This window comes from Odontesthes bonariensis, chromosome 8 (genome assembly GCF_027942865.1).
Source record: "Odontesthes bonariensis isolate fOdoBon6 chromosome 8, fOdoBon6.hap1, whole genome shotgun sequence".
NCBI lineage: Eukaryota > Metazoa > Chordata > Actinopteri > Atheriniformes > Atherinopsidae > Odontesthes > Odontesthes bonariensis.
Genome location: NC_134513.1, coordinates 27,553,008 through 27,577,611, shown reverse-complemented (window position 1 = coordinate 27,577,611; position 24,604 = coordinate 27,553,008). Strand labels below are relative to the sequence as shown.

The 24,604-nt window shown below is 42.6% G+C and overlaps 7 non-coding genes across 7 annotated transcripts; all 7 read right to left on the bottom strand.

Moving 5' to 3' along the window:
* Window positions 1–4,741: 4,741 nt before the first annotated feature.
* On the bottom strand, window positions 4,742–4,813 carry trnaq-cug (transfer RNA glutamine (anticodon CUG)). The gene has a single exon. It is a non-coding gene; the product is annotated as a tRNA-Gln (tRNA).
* Window positions 4,814–5,254: 441 nt separating this feature from the next.
* trnav-cac (transfer RNA valine (anticodon CAC)) lies at window positions 5,255–5,327 on the bottom strand. The gene has a single exon. It is a non-coding gene; the product is annotated as a tRNA-Val (tRNA).
* An 868-nt stretch (window positions 5,328–6,195) lies between these two features.
* On the bottom strand, window positions 6,196–6,268 carry trnav-cac (transfer RNA valine (anticodon CAC)). The gene has a single exon. It is a non-coding gene; the product is annotated as a tRNA-Val (tRNA).
* A 2,199-nt stretch (window positions 6,269–8,467) lies between these two features.
* Window positions 8,468–8,539, bottom strand: trnam-cau (transfer RNA methionine (anticodon CAU)). The gene has a single exon. It is a non-coding gene; the product is annotated as a tRNA-Met (tRNA).
* A 1,019-nt stretch (window positions 8,540–9,558) lies between these two features.
* On the bottom strand, window positions 9,559–9,640 carry trnal-uag (transfer RNA leucine (anticodon UAG)). Its single transcript has one exon. It is a non-coding gene; the product is annotated as a tRNA-Leu (tRNA).
* A 3,282-nt stretch (window positions 9,641–12,922) lies between these two features.
* trnai-aau (transfer RNA isoleucine (anticodon AAU)) lies at window positions 12,923–12,996 on the bottom strand. Its single transcript has one exon. It is a non-coding gene; the product is annotated as a tRNA-Ile (tRNA).
* Window positions 12,997–16,886: 3,890 nt separating this feature from the next.
* On the bottom strand, window positions 16,887–16,959 carry trnar-ucg (transfer RNA arginine (anticodon UCG)). The gene has a single exon. It is a non-coding gene; the product is annotated as a tRNA-Arg (tRNA).
* Window positions 16,960–24,604: the final 7,645 nt, after the last annotated feature.

Below are 24,604 nucleotides of genomic sequence, written 5' to 3'. Positions count from 1 at the left end.
GTCGTTATAGCAAGGAGATCCAAAAGTCCTGTGATGTCACTTTTATTGGACAAAACATGACACAACAATTTAGGACATCAAGGCGAAGGTATACCTGCTACTTGGTCTGTGTCTTTGCGTCTAGTAATCCACCTCGTTGATGATCACAGAATACATCAAATCCAACTGTTGCTGTTGCCGGGTTCTTGTTAAGGAGTGGCTTTCATGACTCATCCAGTGACATCACTCCCTGGCCAATCAGTTGCCTGCAGTCTGCAAATGTCACATTTTCGGCGGCACTGTAACACCATTCAAAGGATATCTGTTGGAACAGGGAAACACGAGTTAATGACCACAATAATATCACATATACATAAAGAGAGTAAAGTGAGGAAAGGTGTGACAGATGAGGCCCCCCAGCAGTCTAGGCCTATAGCAGCTTAACTATGGGATGTTTCAGGATTACCTGAGACATCCCTATTTAAGGTAAACACAAGAAACTTGTGCTAACGAAAAAATAAATAAATAAAGGATTAGACTCAGTGAGTAATTCCATATTCTCCCTATATATATCTGCTCCTCACACCACAACAACCATCTTTTTACAGCCACAAGCTACCTCAGCCTCTCACCAACTGCACACCAGTCACAGCGGGGTGGGGATGCAAACCCTGGTTCGGGTAGGGGGAGAAATAAAAGAGGTAAGATAAGCGGGAATGGGATTCAAATCCTGGTTCGGGTAGGGGGTAATGAAAGTATAGAAGGTGCCAGAGGTGGAGGCAGGACAAGACACACTAGCAGATTCAGCAGACAAACTCACCTAAACTGTCCTATAATCACTAAAAATACCAGCAAAAACAAAGCCATACAACTCACTCTCACCAACTGCACACCAGTCACAGCGGGGTGGGGATGCAAACCCTGGTTCGGGTAGGGGGAGAAATAAAAGAGGTAAGATAGGCGGGAATGGGATGCAAACCCTGGTTCGGGTAGGGGGTAATGAAAGCATAGAGGGTGCCAGAAGTGGAGGCAGAACAAGACACACTTGCAGACACACTATCAGATTCAACAGACCTAACTATAAGCTTTATAAAAAAGGAAAGTTTTAAGCCTGGTCTTAAAATTGGGAAGGGTGTCTGCTTCCCGGACATTTACTGGCAGCTTATTCCACAAGAGAGGGGCCTGATAACTGAAGGCTCTGCCTCCCATTCTACTTTTAGAAACTCTGGGAACCTCAAGTAAACCTGCAGTTTGGGAACGAAGTGCTCTGTTAGGAAAATATCTTACAATGAGATCTTTAAGATATGATGGAGCTCGGTCATTAAGAGCTTTATATGTAAGGAGAAGAATCTTAAATTCTATTCTGAATTTAACAGGGAGCCAATGAAGAGAAACTAAAACTGGAGAAATATGATCTCTCCTGTTAGTTCTCATCAAAACTCTGGCTGCAGCATTTTGGATCAACTGAAGGCTTTTCAGAGAATATGTGGGACAGCCCAATAATAAAGAATTACAGTAATCCAATCCTGAAGTAACAAATGCATGGACTAATTTTTCTGCATCACTCTGAGACAAGATGTTCCTGATTTTAACAATATTACGAAGATGAAAGAAGGCAGTCCTAGAAACCTGTTTTATATGCGAGTCAAATGATAAATTCTGGTCAAAAATAACTCCAAGGTTCCTCACTGTAGAACTAGAAGCCAAGGAAATACCATCTAGAGTAACTATATAGCTAGACAATTTCTCCCTGAAACGCTCAGGTCCAAAGATAACGACTTCAGTTTTGTCTGAATTTAGAAGCAGACAGTTCTGAGTCATCCAGGTCTTTATGTCTTTAAGACATGCTTGTAGTCTGACCAACCTATTGGGTTAATCTGGTTTTATAGATAAGTACAGCTGAGTATCATCAGCATAGCAATGGAAATTTATGCCATGCTGTCTAATAATGTTACCTAATGGAAGCATGTATAGAGTGAAAAGAATCGGTCCAAGCACAGAACCCTGGGGAACTCCATGACTTACTCTGGTGTGTGAGGAAGATTCTTCATTTACAATAACAAACTGAAATCTATCAGATAAATATGACTTAAACCAGCCTAATGCAGTTCCTTTAATCCCAATAACATGTTCAAGTCTGTGTAATAAGATACTGTGATCGACCGTATCAAATGCAGCACTGAGATCCAACAGGACAAGCACAGACACAAGTCCGCTATCAGAGGTTAAGAGGAGATTGGTAACTTTGGTAACTTTCAGCAGTGCAGTTTCTGTGCTATGATGCACTCTGAATCCTGACTGAAACTCTTCAAACAGATTATTTCTGTGTAAATGACCACAAAGCTGAGCTGCAACTATTTTTTCAAGAACTTTAGACATAAAAGGGAGATTGGATATAGGTCTATAATGAGCCAACACCTCTGAATCAAGAGTAGGTTTTTTAAGTAAAGGTTTAATTACAGCAACCTTAAAAGTCTGAGGTACATATCCTGTCAACAAAGACAGATTGATCAAATCCAATATGGAAGTGTCAATTAATGGGAAAACCTCCTTGAACAGTCTGGTTGGGATTGGGTCTAAAACACAAGTTGATGGTTTAGAAGAGACTATTGCTGTCGTTAGTTCAGAGAGATCAACTGGACAGAAGCCGTCTAAATACAAATCAGGTTCTAAAGATACTTCTAAAGCTGCTGTACTTGATGATACATCACTGATAATAGTGGGAAGGACTCCATCAATCTTCTCTCTGATAGAAACAATTTTATTAATAAAGAAGCTCATGAAATCATCACTGCTGAGAGTTAAAGGAATAACTGGCTCAGCAGAGCTCGGACTCTTAGTCAGACTGGCTACAGTGCTGAAAAGAAATCTGGGATTATTCTTATTCTCTTCTATCAATGATGAATAATAAGCAGTTCTAGCTTTACGAAGGGCTTTCTTATACATTTTTAAACTATCTTTCCAGACTAACTGAGACTATTCTAAATTAGAGGAACGCCACTGTCTCTCCAGCTTTCTTGCAGTCTGCTTGCATCCATGACAGCACACACCTGCTTGACAATGAAAGGGTTTCAGCAACCTGTTTTTTTTTGTCAATTTTTCAGTGATACTCTTACAGTTTGTATTCTCAGCATTGACACGACAGTCAAGCAACACATTCTGTATCTTCGCTGGTCAAAGGTTAGAATCCACCTGTCAAGCGGAGGAACAAGGTTCGATTCCTTGATGGCAAGGTTGCCATTTTGGTTCAGCAGCTTGGGGTTCGCCAAAGTCCGTTTCACACTTTAGCCTCAGAGAATCTCTTAAAAACCTTCAAAAATTGACTTTACATGTCAGGAGTAGCAGATGAGGCTCCCCTCCGATCCATAATTATGAATATGTTGATGTTGCTATCAGTAACGTGCAGTCATACATCTTCAAACAAGGATGAAATAAATAAAGGAGGAGCAAATAATGTTTCCGCCCAGTTTTGAACTGAGGACCTTTCAGCACCCATGACAGCATGAGGCGAATGTGATAACCACTACACTACGGAAACTGGCACCATCTCTGCTAACTATCGTTCCGGAAACCAAACAATGAGGTAAGTTTTCCCAAATTTTGTTGCTGGCGGAAAGAGATTGTGGAGTCGCTACAAACTGAGTCAGAAGTGGGATTGTAACACACTCCTCTGGGAGAGCATGGGAAAATAGAAGCATCGCAAATGAATATGCAAGAAGAATCCAAAAAAGATTCAACTAGCAACACAGAGGTGAGACTCAGGTGTCACTTGACAACTGATTAGCCTACTCAACTCATCTTCTTTCCATAAAGCATCCGACAGCATACACCTGAAGGTTCCACCGAGATTTGAACTCGGATCACTGGATTCAGAGTCCAGAGTGCTGACCTTTATACCATGGAACCCCTTCCACAGTCAATTTACGCTCTCAGTCATGAAAATTCTTGACAATGAAAGGGTTTCAGCAACCTGTTTTTTTTTGTCAATTTTTCATTGATACTCTTACAGTTTGTATTCTCAGCATTGGCACGACAGTCAAGCAACACATTCTGTACCTTCGCTGGTCAAAGGTTAGAATCCACCTGTCAAGCGGAGGAACAGGGTTCGATTCCTTGACGGCAAGGTTGCCATTTTTGCTCAGCAGCTTGGGGTTCGCCTAAGTCCGTTTCACACTTTAGTATCAGAGAATCTCTTAAAAACCTTCAAAAATTGACTTTACATGTCAAGAATAGCAGATGAGGTTCCCCTCCTATCCATAATTAGGAATATGTTGATGTTTCTATGAGTAACGTGCAGTCATACATCTTCAAACAAGGATGAAATAAATAAAGGAGGAGCAAATAATGTTTCCGCACAGTTTCCAACTGAGGACCTTTCGCGTGTGAGGCGAACGTGATAACCACTACACTACGGAAACTGGCACCACGTCTACTAGCTATCGTTCCGGAAACCAAACAATGAGGTAAGTTTTCCCAAATTTTGTTGCTAGCGGAAAGAGATTGTGGAGTCGCTACAAATTGAGTCAGAAGTGGGATTGTAACACACTCCTCTGGGAGAGCATGGAAAAATAGAAGCATCGCAAATGAAGATGCAAGAAGAATCCAAAAAAGATTCAACTAGCACCACAGAGGTGAGACGTCACATACCACAGAGCCTCTCAGCTGGAACTGATCAATCGTGCACTCAGGTGTCACTTGACAAATGATTAGCCTACTCAACTCATCTTCTTTCCAGAAAGCATCTACGACAGCACACAACTGAAGGTTCCACCGAGATTTGAACTCGGATCACTGGATTCAGAGTCCAGAGTGCTGACCTTTACACCATGGAACCCCTTCCACAGTCAATTTACGCTCTCAGTCATGCAAATGCTTGACAATGAAAGGGTTTCAGCAACCTGTTAATTTTTTTTGTAGATTTTTCATTGATACTCTTACAGTTTGTATTCTCAGCATTGGCACGACAGTCAAACAACACATTCTGTATCTTCGCTGGTCAAAGGTTAGAATCCACCTGTCAAGCGGAGGAACAGGGTTCGATTCCTTGACGGCAAGGTTGCCATTTTTGCTCAGCAGCTTGGGGTTCGCCAAAGTCCGTTTCACACTTTAGCCTCAGAGAATCTCTTAAAAACCTTCAAAAATTGACTTTACATGTCAAGAATAGCAGATGAGGCTCCCCTCCTATCCATATTAGGAATATGTTGATGTTGCTATCAGTAACGTGCAGTCATACATCTTCAAACAAGGATGAAATAAATAAAGGAGGAGCAAATAATGTTTCCGCCCAGTTTCGAACTGAGGACCTTTCGCGTGTGAGGCGAACGTGATAACCACTACACTACTGAAACTGGCATCACGTCTACTAACTATCGTTCCGGAAACCAAACAATGAGGTAAGTTTTCCCAAATTTTGTTGCTTGCGGAAAGAGATTGTGGAGTCGCTACAAACTGAGTCAGAAGTGGGATTGTAACACACTCCTCTGGGAGAGAATGGAAAAATAGAAGCATCGCAAATGAATATGCAAGAAGAATCCAAAAAAGATTCAACTAGCAACACAGAGGTGAGACGTCACATACCACAGAGCCTCTCAGCTGGAATTGATCAATCGTGCACTTAGGCGTCACTTGACAACTGACTAGCCTACTCAACTCATCTTCTTTCCAGAAAGCATCCCTGAAAGGACCCGACAGCACACACCTGAAGGTTCCACTGAGATTTGAACTCGGATCACTGGATTCAGAGTCCAGACTGCTGACTTTTACACCATGGAACCCCTTCCACAGTCAATTTACGCTCTCAGTCATGCAAATGCTTGACAATGAAAGGGTTTCAGCAACCTGTTATTTTTTTTTGTAGATTTTTCATTGATACTCTTACAGTTTGTATTCTCAGCATTGGCACGACAGTCAAACAACACATTCTGTACCTTCGCTGGTCAAAGGTTAGAATCCACCTGTCAAGCGGAGGAACAGGGTTCGATTCCTTGACGGCAAGGTTGCCATTTTTGCTCAGCAGCTTGGGGTTCGCCAAAGTCCGTTTCACACTTTAGCCTCAGAGAATCTCTTAAAAACCTTCAAAAATTGACTTTACACGTCAAGAATAGCAGATGAGGCTCCCCTCCTATCCATAATTAGGAATATGTTGATGTTGCTATCAGTAACGTGCAGTCATACATCTTCAAACAAGGATGAAATAAATAAAGGAGGAGCAAATAATGTTTCCGCCCAGTTTCGAACTGAGGACCTTTCGCGTGTGAGGCGAATGTGATAACCACTACACTACGGAAACTGGCACCATGTATATTAGCTATCGTTCCGGAAAACCAAACAATGAGTTAAGTTTTCCCAAATTTTGTTGCTTGCGGAAAGAGATTGTGGAGTCGCTACAAACAGAGTCAGAAGTGGGATTGTAACACACTCCTCTGGGAGAGCATGGAAAAATAGAAGCATCGCAAATGAATATGCAAGAAGAATCCAAAAAAGATTCAACTAGCAACATATAGGTGAGACGTCACATACCACAGAGCCTCTCAGCTGGAACTGATCAATTGTGCACTCAGGTGTCACTTGACAACTGAATAGCCTACTCACCTCATCTTCTTTCCAGAAAGCATCCATGACAGCACCTATGACAGCACACACCTGAAGGTTCCACTGAGATTTGAACTCGGATCACTGGATTCAGAGCCCAGAGTGCTGACCTTTACACCATGGAACCCCTTCCACAGTCAATTTACGCTCTCAGTCATGCAAATGCTTGACAATGAAAGGGTTTTAGCAACCTGTTATTTTTTTTGTCAATTTTTCATTGATACTCTTACAGTTTGTATTCTCAGCATTGGCACGACAGTCAAGCAACACATTCTGTATCTTCGCTGGTCAAAGGTTAGAATCCACCTGTCAAGCGGAGGAACAAGGTTCGATTCCTTGATGGCAAGGTTGCCATTTTTGCTCAGCAGCATGAATATGCAAGAAGAATCCAAAAAAGATTCAACTAGCAACACAGAGGTGAGACATCACATACCACAGAGCCTCTCAGCTGGAATTGATAAATAAGTAAGACAGGAAAATGTGTTGGGAGATGTGTTGGGAGATACATTTGAGGATTTAAAGCACCTTGGAAAGAGCGCTGTCCAACTCAGCTTCCATGTGTCTTGGTTATGGTTTTGGAAATCTAGGAACCTCCAAGTTACCATCACAACATTAGCAGTCACCGCAGTACTTTCAATAGCCCCTTTCACACTGCGACCCGCTACTTTAGCAGGTCCAAATTACACCTTCGACCCGCGTCGAGCAATGTGAACGCTTGGCGTGTTGGTGACCCGTGTCGCCTGACACCGAGTTCAGGGGGAGTTGCCTAGTGGCAGAGCGTCACACGAAACACAGAAAATGCTGGGCGTGTACAATGATGTAGGCACAAGCCATGCGTCGGAGGTAGGGTGAAATACACCTGTCTGCATCAAATTTTTCAAACAAACGATGGCGGGACACCTTGAGATATCGTTTATGCAATTGCAGTTCATGGAGATGTTACTTTACGGTGCGTGGTGAAACCGCGCTCTCCCATCTTTCTCACCAGCCCTTCCAGCAGAGGTCCATCTTTCACCGACATATGGCGGTAAATAACGTCCTCTGCTCGGGGGCTGAGGAGCTCGCGGACCTCCTTGTCTCCCTAGTTGGCCATATTAAGAAATGTCTCCAACTTGATGTAGGCTAAAACAGAGTAAAACTTGTCCTCACCTGTCGCTGTTGTTCTGAATCAGCTGTCCATTCTGTCTTTTAAACTCCTCACGTCACGCCCATGTCCGACCCGCGTCGATTGTGTTCACATCAAACTCGGCTCGGCAAAAAGACTAGGGTCCGACGCGGGTCGAGTTGACGCGGCAGCCCTGGTCGGCAGTGTGAACGCAACAGCTGACACGCGAAATTCGCGATTTAAACGCGGGTTATTTGGCAGTGTGAAAGGGGCTACTGGCGTCTTCAGAGGATGAAAGTGGAAGTGGACTTGACATATGGGTTACCTCCCCAAAGGACCAGCAGATGTGTATGATTTCCTGTGAGTTCCATCTTCTTCATGGCGATGTTTTTTTTAAAACTGATTTGTACTTTTGATTGTGAAACTGCCACCAAGAAAGCAGCCACATTGGTGGGATTTGAACCCACACCTCCACAGAGACTGGAGCCTAAATTCAGCTCCTTAGACCACTCGGCCACACTACCAAAGATACATTTGAAACAACTACAAGGGAGCGTCACCTTGAAAAGACGGACTGAACTGAAGGATTGTAATCAACAGTTGTCAGTAGACCCGGTAAGATGAAACTTTTCCAACTCAGAATAACAACTGATGAGTACCAGTTGTAGTCTTGCCACTGTGCAACACCCATAGATATTTCTTGTGCTCTTCATCTAACGCCATGAAATCTTTACAGAAGAGAGCATAGCAAGAGAATAGTATAAACTGGTGGAACTCAACAAGATGATCGACTAGCAGAGGATGGTTTCGATCCATCGACCTCTGGGTTATGGGCCCAGCACGCTTCCGCTGCGCCACTCTGCTATTGTATTTTAGTCTGTAGGCGTAAGACAGGAAATTGTGTTGGGAGATACATTTGAGGATTTAAAGCACCTCGGAACAAGCGCTGTGCAACTCAGCTTCCATGTGTCTTGGTTAAGGTTTTGGAAATCTAGGAACCTCCAAGTTACCATCACAACATTAGCAGTCACCGCAGTACTTTCAATGGCGTCTTCAGGCCGTTTTCAGTTCAATCCCTTTACACCACTACGTTAACAGGCCACCCTCATTAGTAGATATACAGAAGTTTAAAATCTGCTACTTCAAATGACTTTGGTCTCTATGGCTAGTATCCCCAACATTGCATCTCCACTGGGATAATTTTCTCAGGATTCATTGCATCAAGGCTTTAAACAGTGCAAAATTAATGGTTTGCCCTCTGAGTCATAGTGTACAAATGTTAGACCTACTGACTGACCACGCATAGCATCTCGCTGTCCTCAGCCATAACCATGACCTGCATTTACAAAACCCCAAAGAGTAACAACCAAAAACAAACATGAGCCTTGGAAAAGATAGCTTGCCAGCCAGCTGCCAATGTCTCAGTGGTAACATCCATTTTCTTGCATGTGCTGTTTCACTGTTTATTCTGTGACCCTGAAGGGACTCTTTAGTTGTGTGTGACATTAATGTATAAGCTTTATTAAGGACTCTCTGTAGTTCCACATATAAAAATTATTTCTGACCAAGGTCCCCTTTATCTCTGGCAGTAGAAGAAACTGAAGTTCTTCAAAATGTCAGTAACAAGTTAGACTGGGTAAAATGAGCTTTCTTTCTGTTGTCACACATTAAGACTGAAAGGGGCACCTAAAAAGATTTGGGATTCATGTTTGAACCTTATCAGAGGATGAAAGTGGAAGTGGACTTGACATATGGGTTACCTCCCCAAAGGACCAGCAGATGTGTATGATTTCCTGTGAGTTCCATCTTCTTCATGGCGATGTTTTTTTTTAAACTGATTTGTACTTTTGATTGTGAAACTGCCACCAAGAAAGCAGCCAGATTGGCAGTGGTGGGATTTGAACCCACGCCTCCACAGAGACTGGAGCCTAAATCCAGCGCCTTAGACAACTCGGCAACACTACCAAATATATATTTGATCCAACTACAAGGGAGCGTCACCTTTAAGAGACGGACTGAACTGAAGGATTGTAATCAACAGTTGTCAGTAGACCCTGTAAGATGAAACTTTTCCAACTCAGAATAACAACTGATGAGTACCAGTTGTGGTCTTGCCACTGTGCAACACCCATAGATATTTCTTGTGCTCTTCATCTAACGCCATGAAATCTTTACAGAAGAGAGCATAGCAAGAGAATAGTATGAACTGGTGGAACTCAACAAGATGATCGACTAGCAGAGGATGGTTTCGATCCATCGACCTCTGGGTTATGGGCCCAGCAAGCTTCCGCTGCGCCACTCTGCTTTTGCATTTTAGTCTGTAGGCGTAAGACAGGAAATTGTGTTGGGAGATACATTTGAGGATTTAAAGCACCTCGGAACAAGCGCTGTGCAACTCAGCTTCCATGTGTCTTGGTTAAGGTTTTGGAAATCTAGGAACCTCCAAGTTACCATCACAACATTAGCAGTCACCGCAGTACTTTCAATGGCGTCTTCAGTCCGTTTTCAGTTCAATCCCTTTACACCACTATGTTAACAGGCCAATCTCATTAGTAGATATACAGAAGTTTAAAATCTGCTACTTCAAATGACTTTGGTCTCTATGGCTAGTATCCCCAACATTACATCTCCACTGGGATGATTTTCTTAGGATTCATTGCATTAAGGCTTTAAACTGTGCAGTATTAATGGTTTGCCCTCAGAGTCATAGTGTACAAATGTTAGACCTACTGACTGACCACGCATAGCATCTCGCTGTCCTCAGCCATATCCATGATCTGCATTTACAAAACCCCAAAGAGTAACGGCCAAAAACAAACATGAGCCTTGGAAAAGATAGCTTGCCAGCAGCCAATGTCACAGTGGTAACATCCATTTTTTTGCATGTGCTGTTTCACTGTTTATTCTGTGACCCTGAAGGGACTCTTTAGTTGTGTGTGACATTAATGTATAAGCTTTATTAAGGACGCTCTGTAGGGATTTGAACCCACGCCGCCACAGAGACTGGAGCCTAAATCCAGCTCTTTAGACCACTCGGCCACACTACCAAAGATAACTTTAAGCCAACTATAAGGGTGCCCATTAATCCATCCATTATCTGCTGCTTGTCCGGGGATCGGGTCTCGGGTGCAGCAGCCTAATTAGAGAAACCCAGACGTCCGTGTCCCCGGCCACTTCCTCCAGCTCTTCTTGGGGGACCCCGAGGCGTTCCCAGGCCAGCCGAGAGACATAGTCTCTCCAACGTCTCCTGGGTCTTCCCCGTGGCCTCCTCCCAGTGGGACGGGCCCAGAACACCTCACCGGGGAGGCGTCCAGGAGGCATTCTCACCAGATGCCCGAGCCACCTCATCTGACTCCTCTCGATGCGGAAGAGCAGCGGATCTACTCCGAGCCCTTCCAAGATGACCGAGCTTCTCACCCTATCTCTAAGGGAGAGCCCAGACACCCTGCGGAGGAAAGTCATTTCGGCCGCTTGTATTCGCGATCTCGTTCTTTCGGTCACTACCCACAGCTCGTGACCATAGGTGAGGGTAGGAACATATACTGACCGGTAAATCGAGAGCTTCGTCTTCTGGCTCAGCTCCTTCTTCACCACGACGGGCCGTTGCAGAGCCCGCATCACTGCAGACGCCGCACCGATCCGCCTGTCAATCTCCTGCTCCCTTCATCCCTCACTAGTGAACAAGACCCAGAGATACTTGAACTCCTTCAAAATAATACATTGCTGGTGTTGCATTGGTTTCTCTCCACCCGAGAAGAGGTGTTGATTATGTCCTGTGAGAAGCGGGGCTAGGGATGTCTGCTCAAATTGCTTCCCTTGTTATCCGTTCCAGGACAAGCAGCATCAAATATATTGATATATCTTTGAAAGTCATGTCTTAAGGAAGGGCACCTACATATGTGCTGTTGTTGCTGATGTTAGCACCACGCTCTGACCAGCTGAGCTAACCGGCCTGATTTTCAGTTGCCCTATGAGCAAATTTGTGCGAGAATAAGTGCTCTCAGTGTTTTCTCTGTTACCTATTTAAGTCACACAAACATTCTATACAGCTTGCCTTTGTTATTGCAGATTTGGATGTTATCAGCAGGTGAGTTGAAAGACTTCTAGTTCTTCAAATAATGCTTTCAATGCAATTATTTTATCATTTGTTATATGCTACAATGACTTACTCATCCAAGTTTCTCATCTTTGTATAGCTTGAGTATAGGCAGTATGGGGAAGCCAAGATTATTGCGTAACATCAGTTTAACTTTGGATTTTTTTACCAGTAACAGACTGGTAAAATACTCCGACTTTAATGGCATGCCATTCAGAGGATTTCTGACATGGAGTACAACTAGCAAAGTACTTACCAGCTTTCACCATGTGTTTATTTGGTTAGTACTCAGTACAGTGCTCTTGATTTATTTACAGTAATGACAGCTTACAATTAAACAAGACAACCACTAAGGGACTCGAACCCTCAATCTTCTGATCTGAAGTCAGACTCCTTGTCGGTTAGGCCACATTGTCTCACCTGAGTCATCCGGCCGGTACAGGGGTGGTCTGCTGCCAAGTCTGAAACAGCCAGGAATAAAATTGTACCTCCAAGTCTGAGGCTCTGATCCTCAGTTGGAAAACTGCAACTGGTTCTTCTTGCTTAGAACCAGTTGCTGCCTCAAGTGGAAGAGTTTAGGGATCAGACCATTTTGACCACGACTGGAGGATCTCGTTCTACCAGTCGATCTTCCTTCCAACGCTCACCTCTGGTCACTCCTTATGAGTGGTGACTAAATGAATGAGATTGCGAATGCATTAGGGCTGAAATCATCTTCCACTCTATGGTGATTAGGCTCACCCTCTTGGATCAGGGTGATAGGCGTAGTCATCTGGAATATGCTGAGAATACAGTCTCTGCCGCTCTTCTTTGAATGAAGCCAGATAAGGCGGTATGGGCATCTGGTCAGAATATCATGTAGACTCCCCCTAGGGGAGATATTTTGGATCAGTTGCACAGTGAGGAGGCCTGAGGGAAGGTCCAGGACTCACAAGAAAAAAACCATGCTGGTCTTGCATTTGTATTTCTGTGTGTCCACCCGAGAAGAGGTGTAGATTATGTCCTGTGAGAATCGGGGCAAGGGATGTCTGCTCACATTGCTTCCCCTGTGATCCGTTCCAGGACAAGCAGCATCAAATATATTGATATATCTTTAAAAGTCACGTGTTATGGAAGGGCACCTACACATGTGCTGTTGTTGCTGAAATTCGTGGCCAATATGGGGATTGAACCCATGACCTTGGCATTATTAGCACCACGCTCTGACCAGCTGAGCTAACCGGCCTGATTTTGAGTTGCCCTATGAGCAAATTTTTGCGAGAATAAGTGCCCTCAGTGTTTTCTCTGTTACCCAGTGGGGAACCCTCAGGGCCTTCTACGCCTTCAGAGAAGGCCTTAAAAAATTCAGAACAAAAACTTATTAGTATTAAATAATAATATATGTATACATAAAAAAACTCAATCACTCTCATTTAATTTAATACAATACATTTAATACTACATTCTCGCTAATCTATGTTCCAAAGTTAAGTTTACTTTCAAATTCACATCAGCAATGAAAGGGTTACTGTCCTGAAACATACTATCCAATCAGAATCGTCCATCTCTATCGAAGCAAAATTAACCGGCTCATTAATTGGTTAGGACTTCACGCATCTCGGGGAAGGCCAAGCTATGTGTTTTGGTTTGGAGAGTGATGGGGAAATTGACCAATCACGGTTTGATTTGAAGTGGGCGGGACAAAAAAAAAAGATCGTAGGCCTTCGGGAAGTCCAAAAAGCTTGCAGAGTGGAGCGGTTGACGTTCAAACTTTTGTGTGTGCGCCAGTACTTCCGGTGAAAACTTCCGGTGATTTGACAGCTAGCTCGTCAGGTTAGGGCCAGTGGCCGTAAACATAGGTTAACTTATAGCCTAGAAGAAAGATGATAATATAACGTAACTAAAAAGACCAGCTTTCTTCAGTAGCCTCATGCTTACTGATTTAGCAAGCCTAGCAGCCTAGTTGCTAATGCTAGCCGCAGTAACGTTACCAACCATACCCGACGTCAGAGTTAGCTGAGCAGGGGCAAGATTATGGAGGGGCAGAGTTAACTTCATAATGGGTGAGTGCAGGTTTCATTCACATGTTTTCATTATTTCACAGGATTGATTCACTTCATTGGTTTATCTGATTGCTGGCTGCCGAGCCATTTTGTGTGTGGGTTTGTGTAGGTTAGCAGTCGATAGTCAGGTTGTGTGATGTGTGTGTGTGATCGTGTATTTTTTCTATGGGTACGTGCCATTGACTGTATGAGCGGTCTGTGCTCGTTTTTTATTAGATTGGAGATACTTTATTAATCCCGAAGGAAATTAAATTTTGTCGGAAGACGAAACCAATGTTGTGGCTAGCTTGGATAGCCTTTTTTCCGGCAATGATTTTTTTTCTTCAGCAATGAGGGCTGAGGTGAAGGCCCAGCCGTAGTGCTCACGGTTCGCTACTGCTGTTACCTATTTAAGTCACACAAACATTCTATACAGCTTGCCTTTGGTATTGCGGATTTGGATGTTATCAGGAGGTGAGATGAAAGACTTTTAGTTCTTCAAAAAATTGCTTTCAAACAATTATTTTATCATTTGTTATATGCTACAATGACTCGACGTGATAGAACTTACTCATTCAAGTCTCTCATCTTTTTTTTATAGCTTGAGTGTAGGCAGTATGGGGAAGCCAAGATCATTGCGCAACATCAGCTTAACTTTGGATTTTTTTACCAGTAACAGACTGGTAAAATCCTCCGACTTTAATGGCATGCCATTCAGAGGATTTCTGACACGGAGTACAACTAGCAAAGTACTTACCAGCTTTCACCATGTGTTTATTTGGTTAGTACTCAGTACAGTGCTCTTGATTTCTGTACATATATGACAACATACAACTAAACAAGACAACTACGAAGGGACTCGATCCCTCAATCTTCTGATCCTAAGTCAGACGCCTTGTCCGTTAGGCCACATCTTCTCACCTGAGTCATCTGGCCGGTACAGGGGTGGTCTGCTGCCAAGTCTGAAACAGCCAGGAATAAAATTGTGCCTCCAAGTCTGAGGCTCTGATCCTCAGTTGGAAAAGGTTTGAGGGCCCTCTTCTTGCTTAGAACCAGTTGCTGCCTCAAGTGGAAGAGTTTAGGGATCAGACCATTTTGACCACGACTGGAGGAGCTCGTTCTACCAGTCGATCTTCCTTCCAACGCTCACCTCTTGTCACTCCTTATGAGTGGTGACCAGGGCTCTGAACCGGTTCAAGGAACGAAAACGAAAACCGAAAACGAACGGAATTTTACGAGGAACTGAAACGTAAACGAAAACGAAATGGTCTTCAACTGTTCCGGAACAGAAACATTATTCTGAAATCCACAAAACCGGTTAATAACGTTTTTTTTTTTCGTTCTCTATATATTTTATAAAATTTCACAAAATCATAGCCTTTGTTAGGGGAAAAAAAAAAAACTACTTCCGGTTGTGCGTTCACTTCGCTGCCCGCTAGGCTCAATGCAGGCAGCTGTCACGAATCACTTCTTTTATCCCTACTTAGTCTAGTTATCCACTAGTTAAGTGATGGTTCGGAGTAGATTCACCCTGGGGTCATTTGAACCGTGACATCCAGCCAAGTAGCCCACCCGCAGTTTTTCTGATATTGGCTGAACATCAGCTGAGTTACTCAGTTATCCCGAATAGCTTAGTACAAGCGCTAACGGACACTGGCAGTATCTCCAAAATGACCACGCTAAAATCACAATCAAACTTCTACAGTAGTACAAATATGGTTTGTACTCACAAAACGATGCATTTGGAAGTTTGTACATAGTCCAGGAGTTTATTATTATCAACACAAGCCTGATAGCTTCTCTGCTGCTAAAGCTGCGTCGACGTCACTTTCTTGATCAGGGAGCTTCAAAGTAAGATGAGGGTTGATCTACTACTGTAGACAACAAAGCAAGGCTGCTCAATTTCTCCATTGATAAAATAAATTCACAACTCTACAACATAAAAATTCATGTAGAATATAGCATATACTTTGTTGTCTACAGTAGTAGATCAACCCTCATCTTACATTGAAGCTCCCAGATCAAGGAAGTGACGTCGACGCAGCTTTAGCCCATCTGAATGTTTTTGGATGCTGCCGGTGATTTATTATTTTTGGGCATAGAGCTACGGTGTAAATCAAGGGCAAATACTAATGAGTACGTCTATTCTAAGGTAAAGTCCACACACGTAGACTTGATAGGCCCGCCAAACACTGCCGGAACGATAAGAACAAACGATATTTTACGTTCCGAACCGGTTCAGGAACGATATGTTGGTGGCGGAACGCAAGAACGAAAACGTTAAACATGCCTGAACCGTTCGGAACGGAACGATTGAAAAATAATTTCGTTTTCAAGCCCTGGTGGTGACTAAATGAATGAGATTGCGAATGCATAAGGGCTGAAATCATCTTCCACTCTGGGGTGATTGGGCTCACCCTCTTGGATCAGGGTGATAGGCGTAGTCATCTGGAATACGCTGAGAATACAGTCTCTGCCGCTCTTCTTTGAATGAAGCCAGATCAGGCGGTATGGGCATCTGGTCAGAATATCACGTAGATTCCCCCCAGGGGAGATATTTTGGATCAGTTGCACGGTGAGGAGGCCTGAGGGAAGGTCCAGGACTCACAAGAAATAAACCATGCGAGAATAAGTGCTCTCAGTGTTTTCTCTGTTACCTATTTAAGTCACACAAACATTCTATACAGCTTCCCTTTGGTATTGCGGATTTGGATGTTATCAGCAGGTGAGTTGAAAGACTTTTAGTTCTTAAAAAACTGCTTTCAATGCAATTATTTTATCATTTGTTATATGCTACAATGACTCGACGTGATAGAACTTACTCATTCAAGTCTCTCATCTTTTTGTATAGCTTGAGTGTAGGCAGTATGGGGAAGCCAAGATCATTGCGCAACATCAGCTTAACTTTGGATTTTTTTACCAGTAACAGACTGGTAAAATCCTCTGACTTTAATGGCATCCCATTCAGAGGATTTCTGACACGGAGTACAACTAGCAAAGTACTTACCAGCTTTCACCATGTGTTTATTTGGTTAGTACTCAGTACAGTGCTCTTGATTTCTGTACATATATGACAGCATACAACTAAACAAGACAACCACGAAGGGACTCGAACCCTCAATCTTCTGATCCGAAGTCAGACGCCTTGTCCGTTAGGCCACATGGTCTCACCTGAGTCATCCGGCCGGTACAGGGGTGGTCTGCTGCCAAGTGTGAAACAGCCAGGAATAAAATTGTACCTCCAAGTCTGAGGCTCTGATCCTCAGTTGGAAAAGGGTCGAGGACCCTCTTCTTGCTTAGAACCAGTTGCTGCCTCAAGTGGAAGAGTTTAGGGATCAGACCATTTTGACCACGACTGGAGGATCTCGTTCTACCAGTCGATCTTCCTTCCAACGCTCACCTCTGGTCACTCCTTATGAGTGGTGACTAAATGAATGAGATTGCGAATGCATAAGGGCTGAAATCATCTTCCACTCTGTGGTGATTAGGCTCACCCTCTTGGATCAGGGTGATAAGCGTAGTCATCTGGAATACGCTGAGAATACAGTTTCTGCCACTCTTCTTTGAATGAAGCCAGATCAGGCGGTATGGGCATCTGGTCAGAATATCATGTAGATTCCCCCCAGGGGAGATATTTTGGATCAGTTGCACGGTAAGGAGGCCTGAGGGAAGGTCCTGGGCCCTCATTTATCATTAGTGCGTAGAATCCCTTCTAAATCCTGTCGTAGGAGTGAAATTTAGAATGTGCCCAAGTACAAAAAAAATCGGCATTCATCAAACGTTCTTAGACAGGTCGTACGCACACTGGATTTCTGACATGGAGTACAACTAGCAAAGTACTTACCAGCTTTCACCATGTGTTTATTTGGTTAGTACTCAGTACAGTGCTCTCGATTTCTGTACAGAAATGACAGCATAGAACGAAAAATATGGGATCAAAAAAGGGTCAGAAAGATTTTGTACTTGTACAATGATGTTCACATGTGTAATAAAGTTTTGAAGTTGTACAAATATTTTATGTCTATGTAAAAACATTTTGTGCATTTGTAACAAAGTTTTGAAGTTGTAAAAACATTTTTTGCACATGTAACAAAGTTTTGAAGTTATAAAAACATTTTGTGCATGTGTAAAACTAAATCCGACCTTCAAGTACGACCCTGAAGCTACAAGTTTACAAAACTCAAGTTACGAGTACGAATTTTTACCCTATTTTGACGCCTGAGTGAATAGCCAATCAGCATGTTGCTTACTGACTTGCCAATCAACCCGGTGCCCACCCACGCGCCAACCAACCATCCAATGAAGGAGCAGCAATTTCTGCCGGCCGGGATCTCAGCGCCAACGACACTCAGTGGGCACACGTTGGTACTGATGGAGGAAAAACAGGATGGAGTCAAACGCTTCTGCTCAGGTAAGTTAATTAAAGATATCGGCAATTTCACGATGTTGCAAAAGTTTCTCAATGTCGTCATATAAACGGTCATATAGGCCTAACGTGAAATGACAGGTGCCGTGCCAAAAGTTGATTGCTGCCAGAAATTGATTTCCGGCACGCGGGAGCGCGCACAGTCTGTTCAATTTGAAAAGCGTAGCTCAGTGTTTCGATGTTTCCCTCCTCCACTCACCACACCTGATTCAAATTATCAGCTCGCCATCAAGCTCAGCAGTGGCCTGATAAGGAGCCATTCATTTGAATCAGATGTGTTGGAGCAGGGAACATAAAACATGCAGGGCAGTGGGTCCCGAGGACCGGAAGGAAGAAACACTGGTATGTGGCTCATATATGTGAGACGAAAATGACGATCGTGTGTTGACTATAATCATCAAATGTTTTTTTTTTTTTTATCTGTGTTTATCGTTGTTGGATAGATGGTGATTTATATCTGGCTTACTATAAGGCTTATAAAGACATTTGGATACTGGATATTTCTTTTTAGTCTCAAAATGACTTTTTATAACTCTGCAGAGTTATATTTACAAGATTTGACCGTTATATCCCTACCTGACAGGCAGCGTACCTTTTCTGATGGATACTCCCACATGAGTCTATTTGGTGTTGCTAATGTTTAGATTTTATAATAGATAGGCAACATCTGTATATTTTTGGAGTTCATAAATTGCACAGAATGTATTATACACTTGCTTATTGGGGAGGTATAAATGATAACCTCTTCAATTCCTCTATGGCAGGACGTGATGGTGGGCCGGCATATTCTGGACCGACTGCAGTCCAGGTTGGAGCAGGCATTGCAGCGACTGCCCTTGGACCTGGACTATCTCGAGTTCATATGCATGAGTGAAATGACTCTGATTATGTCACTCTCTGCTCACGTAGACTTCACACAGGAGCTAAGTTAAATGGTGTTTGTGCGATGTGGCTTGGTTATTCTGCAGGGTTCCTAGGTTTTGATAAAACCTGCAATAGTCATGGAAAGCCCCCAGGTTGGTCTAATATTTACAGCCAATTCAGACATTTATGTATCTTGTTCACATGTTCCAATCAGTCCACAGACAGAAGTTAGATGCCAAAGATAAAAAACTATGGTATTCTTGGATTTAATGTTACACCACTTTGATAAATAAGGTCCACTGACTGCAGTGACAAATGAAAATGTTCTTCCTTCTTTCTTTTAGGTATTTGAAGGTCTTCTCCAGCTGCACACCCTCATCAGCACTGAATTAGATGGGAGAAGAAAAGTAGCTGTAGTGGACAGGACTGTTGGAGAAAGGGGGTGTCCAAAGTTGGTTATTTCCAAAGACCACCTCCAGCATTTGATTGAAATCAACCTCTCTGTCCCCTGTATTTCCAAACTGCTGGGTGTATCAGTGAGCACACATTACATTACAATACATTAATAAACCATTAATACAGAAATATTCCATACCTCCTGCTTTTTATAGCAGCCAACCTCCCGTCAGTTCCCTCATTTTGGGGTATGTTTCAGTCAGGGCTCTGGCAATCTACATTCAGATAGACATGAAAATCATAAGTTTTTTTTGTGCTTACTCTCCCTGCTTTTCTCCCAATTTTGGACATACACAATTTAGCTCATGCATGGGCCAAATCAGATTCTTATACCACACAAAGTGGCAAAAGGTATTTATAATTAATGAAAAGAATATATTTTTGTTATGATGCATTCCTGAAGTTTACATAGTATAGGTAACTAAACATGTATCTTTCCAAACATTATGATAACATTGCAATACCTTGTCTGGTGCCAAAAAGTGAGCAGAACACCATGGAATTTTACTCATGTATGTTTTAGCTAAAAAACATACAAATGTAATACCTCTATGTGGTCAGCATTGTCATTAATGCTTATGGTGTGTTTTCCAAGTCCTGCCCTTAGGAGCCTGGAATCATCTTTTGGAGTTCTGTCTGTTGTTTCTGGTAACAGACAGAAATTCAATTCCAGCTGTTTGCCAACTGGAATTGTAATACTTGGCCTCTTTCCTCTGCCCCTCCTCATTTGGAACAATGCTGGAAATGATCTAATAAAGAAATGGAATAAGCTGTATTAAATACTATAATCACTGTAAAATATGAAAATTATCCTATATGGTCAAAAATTATTATAGGAAGACAAATGATGTTTTAATTTCTATTAAGGCAAGGCAAGGCAATTTTATTTCTAGCGCACAATTCATACACAGGGCAATTCAAAGTGCTTCAAAGCTACATAAAATCACAAGAAGGCAATAAAATCATTAAAAAAATAAAAGAAATAAAATAATAATAAAAAACCCATTAAAATAATCATTAGTTGATTAAAAAAGTGAAGAGTGCAGATAAAATACTTTCAGGTGTCATATGCACAGCTAAATAGAACTGTTTTCAGCCTGGATTTAAACATTGTCAGAGTTCAAAATTCAATTCAATTCAAAATACTTTATTTATCCCAGAGGGAAATTAAATGTTGATGTAGCTCAATTAAATCAAAGAGTTATTATAGATGCTGATGGCTGTGGGCAGGAAAGATTTCCTGTAGCGGTCCGTTTTGCATCCAAACTGAAGAAGCCTTTGACTGAAGAGACTCTGTTTTCTGATAACAGTCTCATGGAGAGGATGTTCAGGGTTGTCCATAATTCTCTTGATTTTATGCAAAATCCTTCTTTGCATTATTGTCTCCAGAGGTTCCACAGTCGTCCCCAGAACAGAACCAGCCTTCTTTATCAGGTTGTTGAGTCTTTTTAGGTCCCTGGTTCTGATGCTGCTGCCCCAACAGATGACGCAAGAGGAAATGACGCTCTCAACAACAGACTTGTAGAAGATCTGCAACATCTTGTTGCAAACCTTGAAGGACCTTAGCTTCCTCAAGAAGTACAGTCTGCTCTGTCCTTTCTTGTAGATTGCTTCACTGTTGTGTCTCCAGTCCAGTCTGTTGTCCACATGAACACCAAGGTATTTATATTCCTCAACCACCTCCACTTCTTCTCCCATGATGGAAACAGGGTTTGATCTGACCTTGTTTCTCCTGAAATCTACAATCATCTCCTTTGTTTTGTTAACATTCAAGATGAGATGATTGTTCCCACACCATGCCACAAAGCGGTCCACCAGCTCTCTGTACTCAGCTTCTTGTCCATCTCTGATACACCCGACAACTGCAGAGTCATCTGAATATTTCTGTAGATGACAGGAGTCTGACTTGTACTGGAAGTCTGAAGTGTACAGAGTGAAAAGGAATGGTGAGAGTACAGTCCCCTGTGGTGCTCCTGTGCTGCTGATCACCTGGTTAGACACACAATTCTTCAGTCTGACAAACTGTGGTCTGTTTGTCAGGTAGTCATTAATCCAGGTGATTGTTGAGGCCTCCACCTGAGTCTTCTGGAGTTTCAGACTAAGCAGATCAGGCTGGATTGTGTTAAATGCACTGGAGAAATCAAAGAACATGATCCTCACAGTGCTGCCTGCTTTATCCAGATGACAGTGGGTTTGTTGAAGCAGGTGTATGATAGCGTCTTCAACTCCAACTCCATGGCGATAAGCAAACTGCAGGGGGTCCTGATATGTGCTGGTTTGCTTACACAGGTGGGTCAACAGGAGTCTCTCCAGGACCTTCATGATGTGGGATATCAGGGAAACAGGTCTGTAGTCATTGATGTCTGAAGGGTGAGTTTTCGTTGAGGCCTGTCGCACATCTTCTGGAAGACTGTTCCAGATTTTAGGAGCATAAAACTGAAACGCAGCCTCACCTTGTTTAGTCCTGACTCTGGGCACCAGCAGGAGACCCCTCCCTGAGGTTCTCAGAGCCCGAGTTGGGCTATGACATAAGCTATTCACAGTGATAACTTATGTCATCATAGGATATGAAGCATGAATAACACAAATATGTGCACAAACATTACTAACTCTAACAACAGATGGATAATCTGTACATATGACTGTCATACCTTTGCATTTCTCTTCCAGTGTTGGAAGCTGCTGGCTGTTGCCGTGGTGGCTGCATGAGGAGTGGTGGCTGGAGGCTGGAACGCAAAGACGACTTAGGATCACATAAAATTATTCTGAGTACAACGACATTATAGAATAAGTCACACACTCCACATCCCATGCAAAGTCAGCATTGTTCTACCTTTGCATTTCTCTTCCAGTGTTGGAAGCTGCTGGCTGTTGCCGTGGTGGCTGCATCTGAATTGGTGGCTGGGGGCTGGAACACAAACACGACTTAGGATAACATGAAATTATACTGACATTGTAGAATAAGTCAGACACTCCACCTTCCATGCAAAGTTAACACTGTTCTAATGCCAACATTCAAAATTTGTGTTTTAAGTTATTTGTCCTTGTATGTATTTATTTATATGAAGTTATTTGACTTTTTCTGCTGCCACTTGAACAGGGCTTCCTGGCAGACTGAAAAGAGCTGGACTTTGCTAACCTCATTCTGTTATTTCTTTGTACAGATCCTCTGGCCAGCACTTCTATTTTCTCTATTCTGCCTTAATTGGACATGTTCTAAGTTGAAAATTATAGATGTTGACAATACTGAGCAATGAATAAATTACACTCATGCCCATCTCATCATACCTTTGTCTGGCTCCTTGATGTGGTGCAGCTTGTGTCCTCGCATTTGACAAAATAGTTGCTACCTCAACTATAGAGTGATCATCCTGTGGGAGACATAGAGCTTTATTCTCTGTATCCATCACAAAAGGTATGCTGTCAGATAGGGATCTAAGGGGGAGGGGGGCTGTTGGTGGTTAGGTTACGTCATAGCCATGATCATGTACACTGATGAAATGAATGAATGAAAATACACTCTCACGTGTCGCAGGTGGTGCTAATTGAACGCTTGAAGAAAAGATTGGATTACCGGTAGGACAACGTTTTGGGCTAAACAAGCGATGCGGTTAGGCTTTCTTTTGGTGTCTGTCTTTTTGATACTCACTGATTAAACTGACGAAATTTTGCAGTGGATAGCCTGAGTAACTGGCATGCCGGGGGCCGCGGATGAGTTTTTCTTACTTGTGAGCAATGAAGTCGGCGGTGATCAGAGTAATTTGTGGTTATTATCAGTATAAGCAGAGCGAATCACAACTTTAATGGAGTGCGGTTCAGTTTGGCATTATTGTCAGTCTGTTAGAAAAACATTTAATTTTATTAAAATAGAAAAATAAAATGTATAGCCTGTAGCCTAGGCTGTAAAAATAATAGTCATTATGAAAGTAGCCGGCTAGACTTAATTGTGTAGCCGGCTATATGTGCTGGCCGGCTACAAGGAAAGCCCTGATTATGAACTGGGAGATTTAGCATTAGCTGGTTGGAAGTCAGCACAGTTATGTCAGTTGAACTGCAGTAAAACAACGCAGCCACGCACGCACGCACGCACCACGCACGCACGCACGCACACAGTCGGCTGACACGGTGACACGGACTAGCGCCTCTCGCACGCGCGCATGAAACTACAGTTTTTGTCAGAAGAGCCGTCATTTCACATCGTTAGGCCTATATGACCGCTTATATGACGACATTGAGAAACTTTTGCTACATCGTGAAATTGCCGATATCTTTAATTAACTTACTTGAGCAGAAGCGTTTGACTCCATCCTGTTTTTCCTCCATCAGTACCAACGTGTGCCCACTGAGTGTCGTTGGCGCTCAGATCCCAGCCGGCAGAAATTGCTGCTCCTTGATTGGATGGTTGTGTGTCCGTCGGATTTAGTTTTACACATGCACAAAATGTTTTTACAACTTCAAAACTTTTTTACACATACACAAACTATTTTTACAACTTCAAAACTTTGTTACACATACACAAACTATTTTTATAACTTCAAAACTTTGTTACACATGCACAAAATGTTTTTACAACTTCAAAACTTTTTTACACATACACAATCTATTTTTATAACTTCAAAACTTTGTTACACATGCACAAAATGTTTTTACAACTTCAAAACTTTGTTACACATGCACAAACTATTTTTACATAGACACAAAATAATTTTACAACTTCAAAACTTTATTACACATGTGAACATCATTGTACAAGTACAAAATCTTTCTGAACCTTTTTTGATCCCATATTTGTGGGTTCGAGTCCCATCTGAGGTGTGTAGCAGAGTGGCGCAGAGGAAGCGTGCTGGGCCCATAACCCAGAGGTCGATGGACCGAAGCCATCCTCTGCTATGTATACATTTTCAAATCAAACTCAACATCTCTCATTAAAAAAACCTGGAAAAGATGATGTAACATTCATAGCATCACAATTGACACTTGACCAACTCTGAAACCCTTTCTACACACTCTTAATTCAAACTCATTTGGTGTGCACATGAGTGTTCTCCAAAGTCCACTTTTCTGAT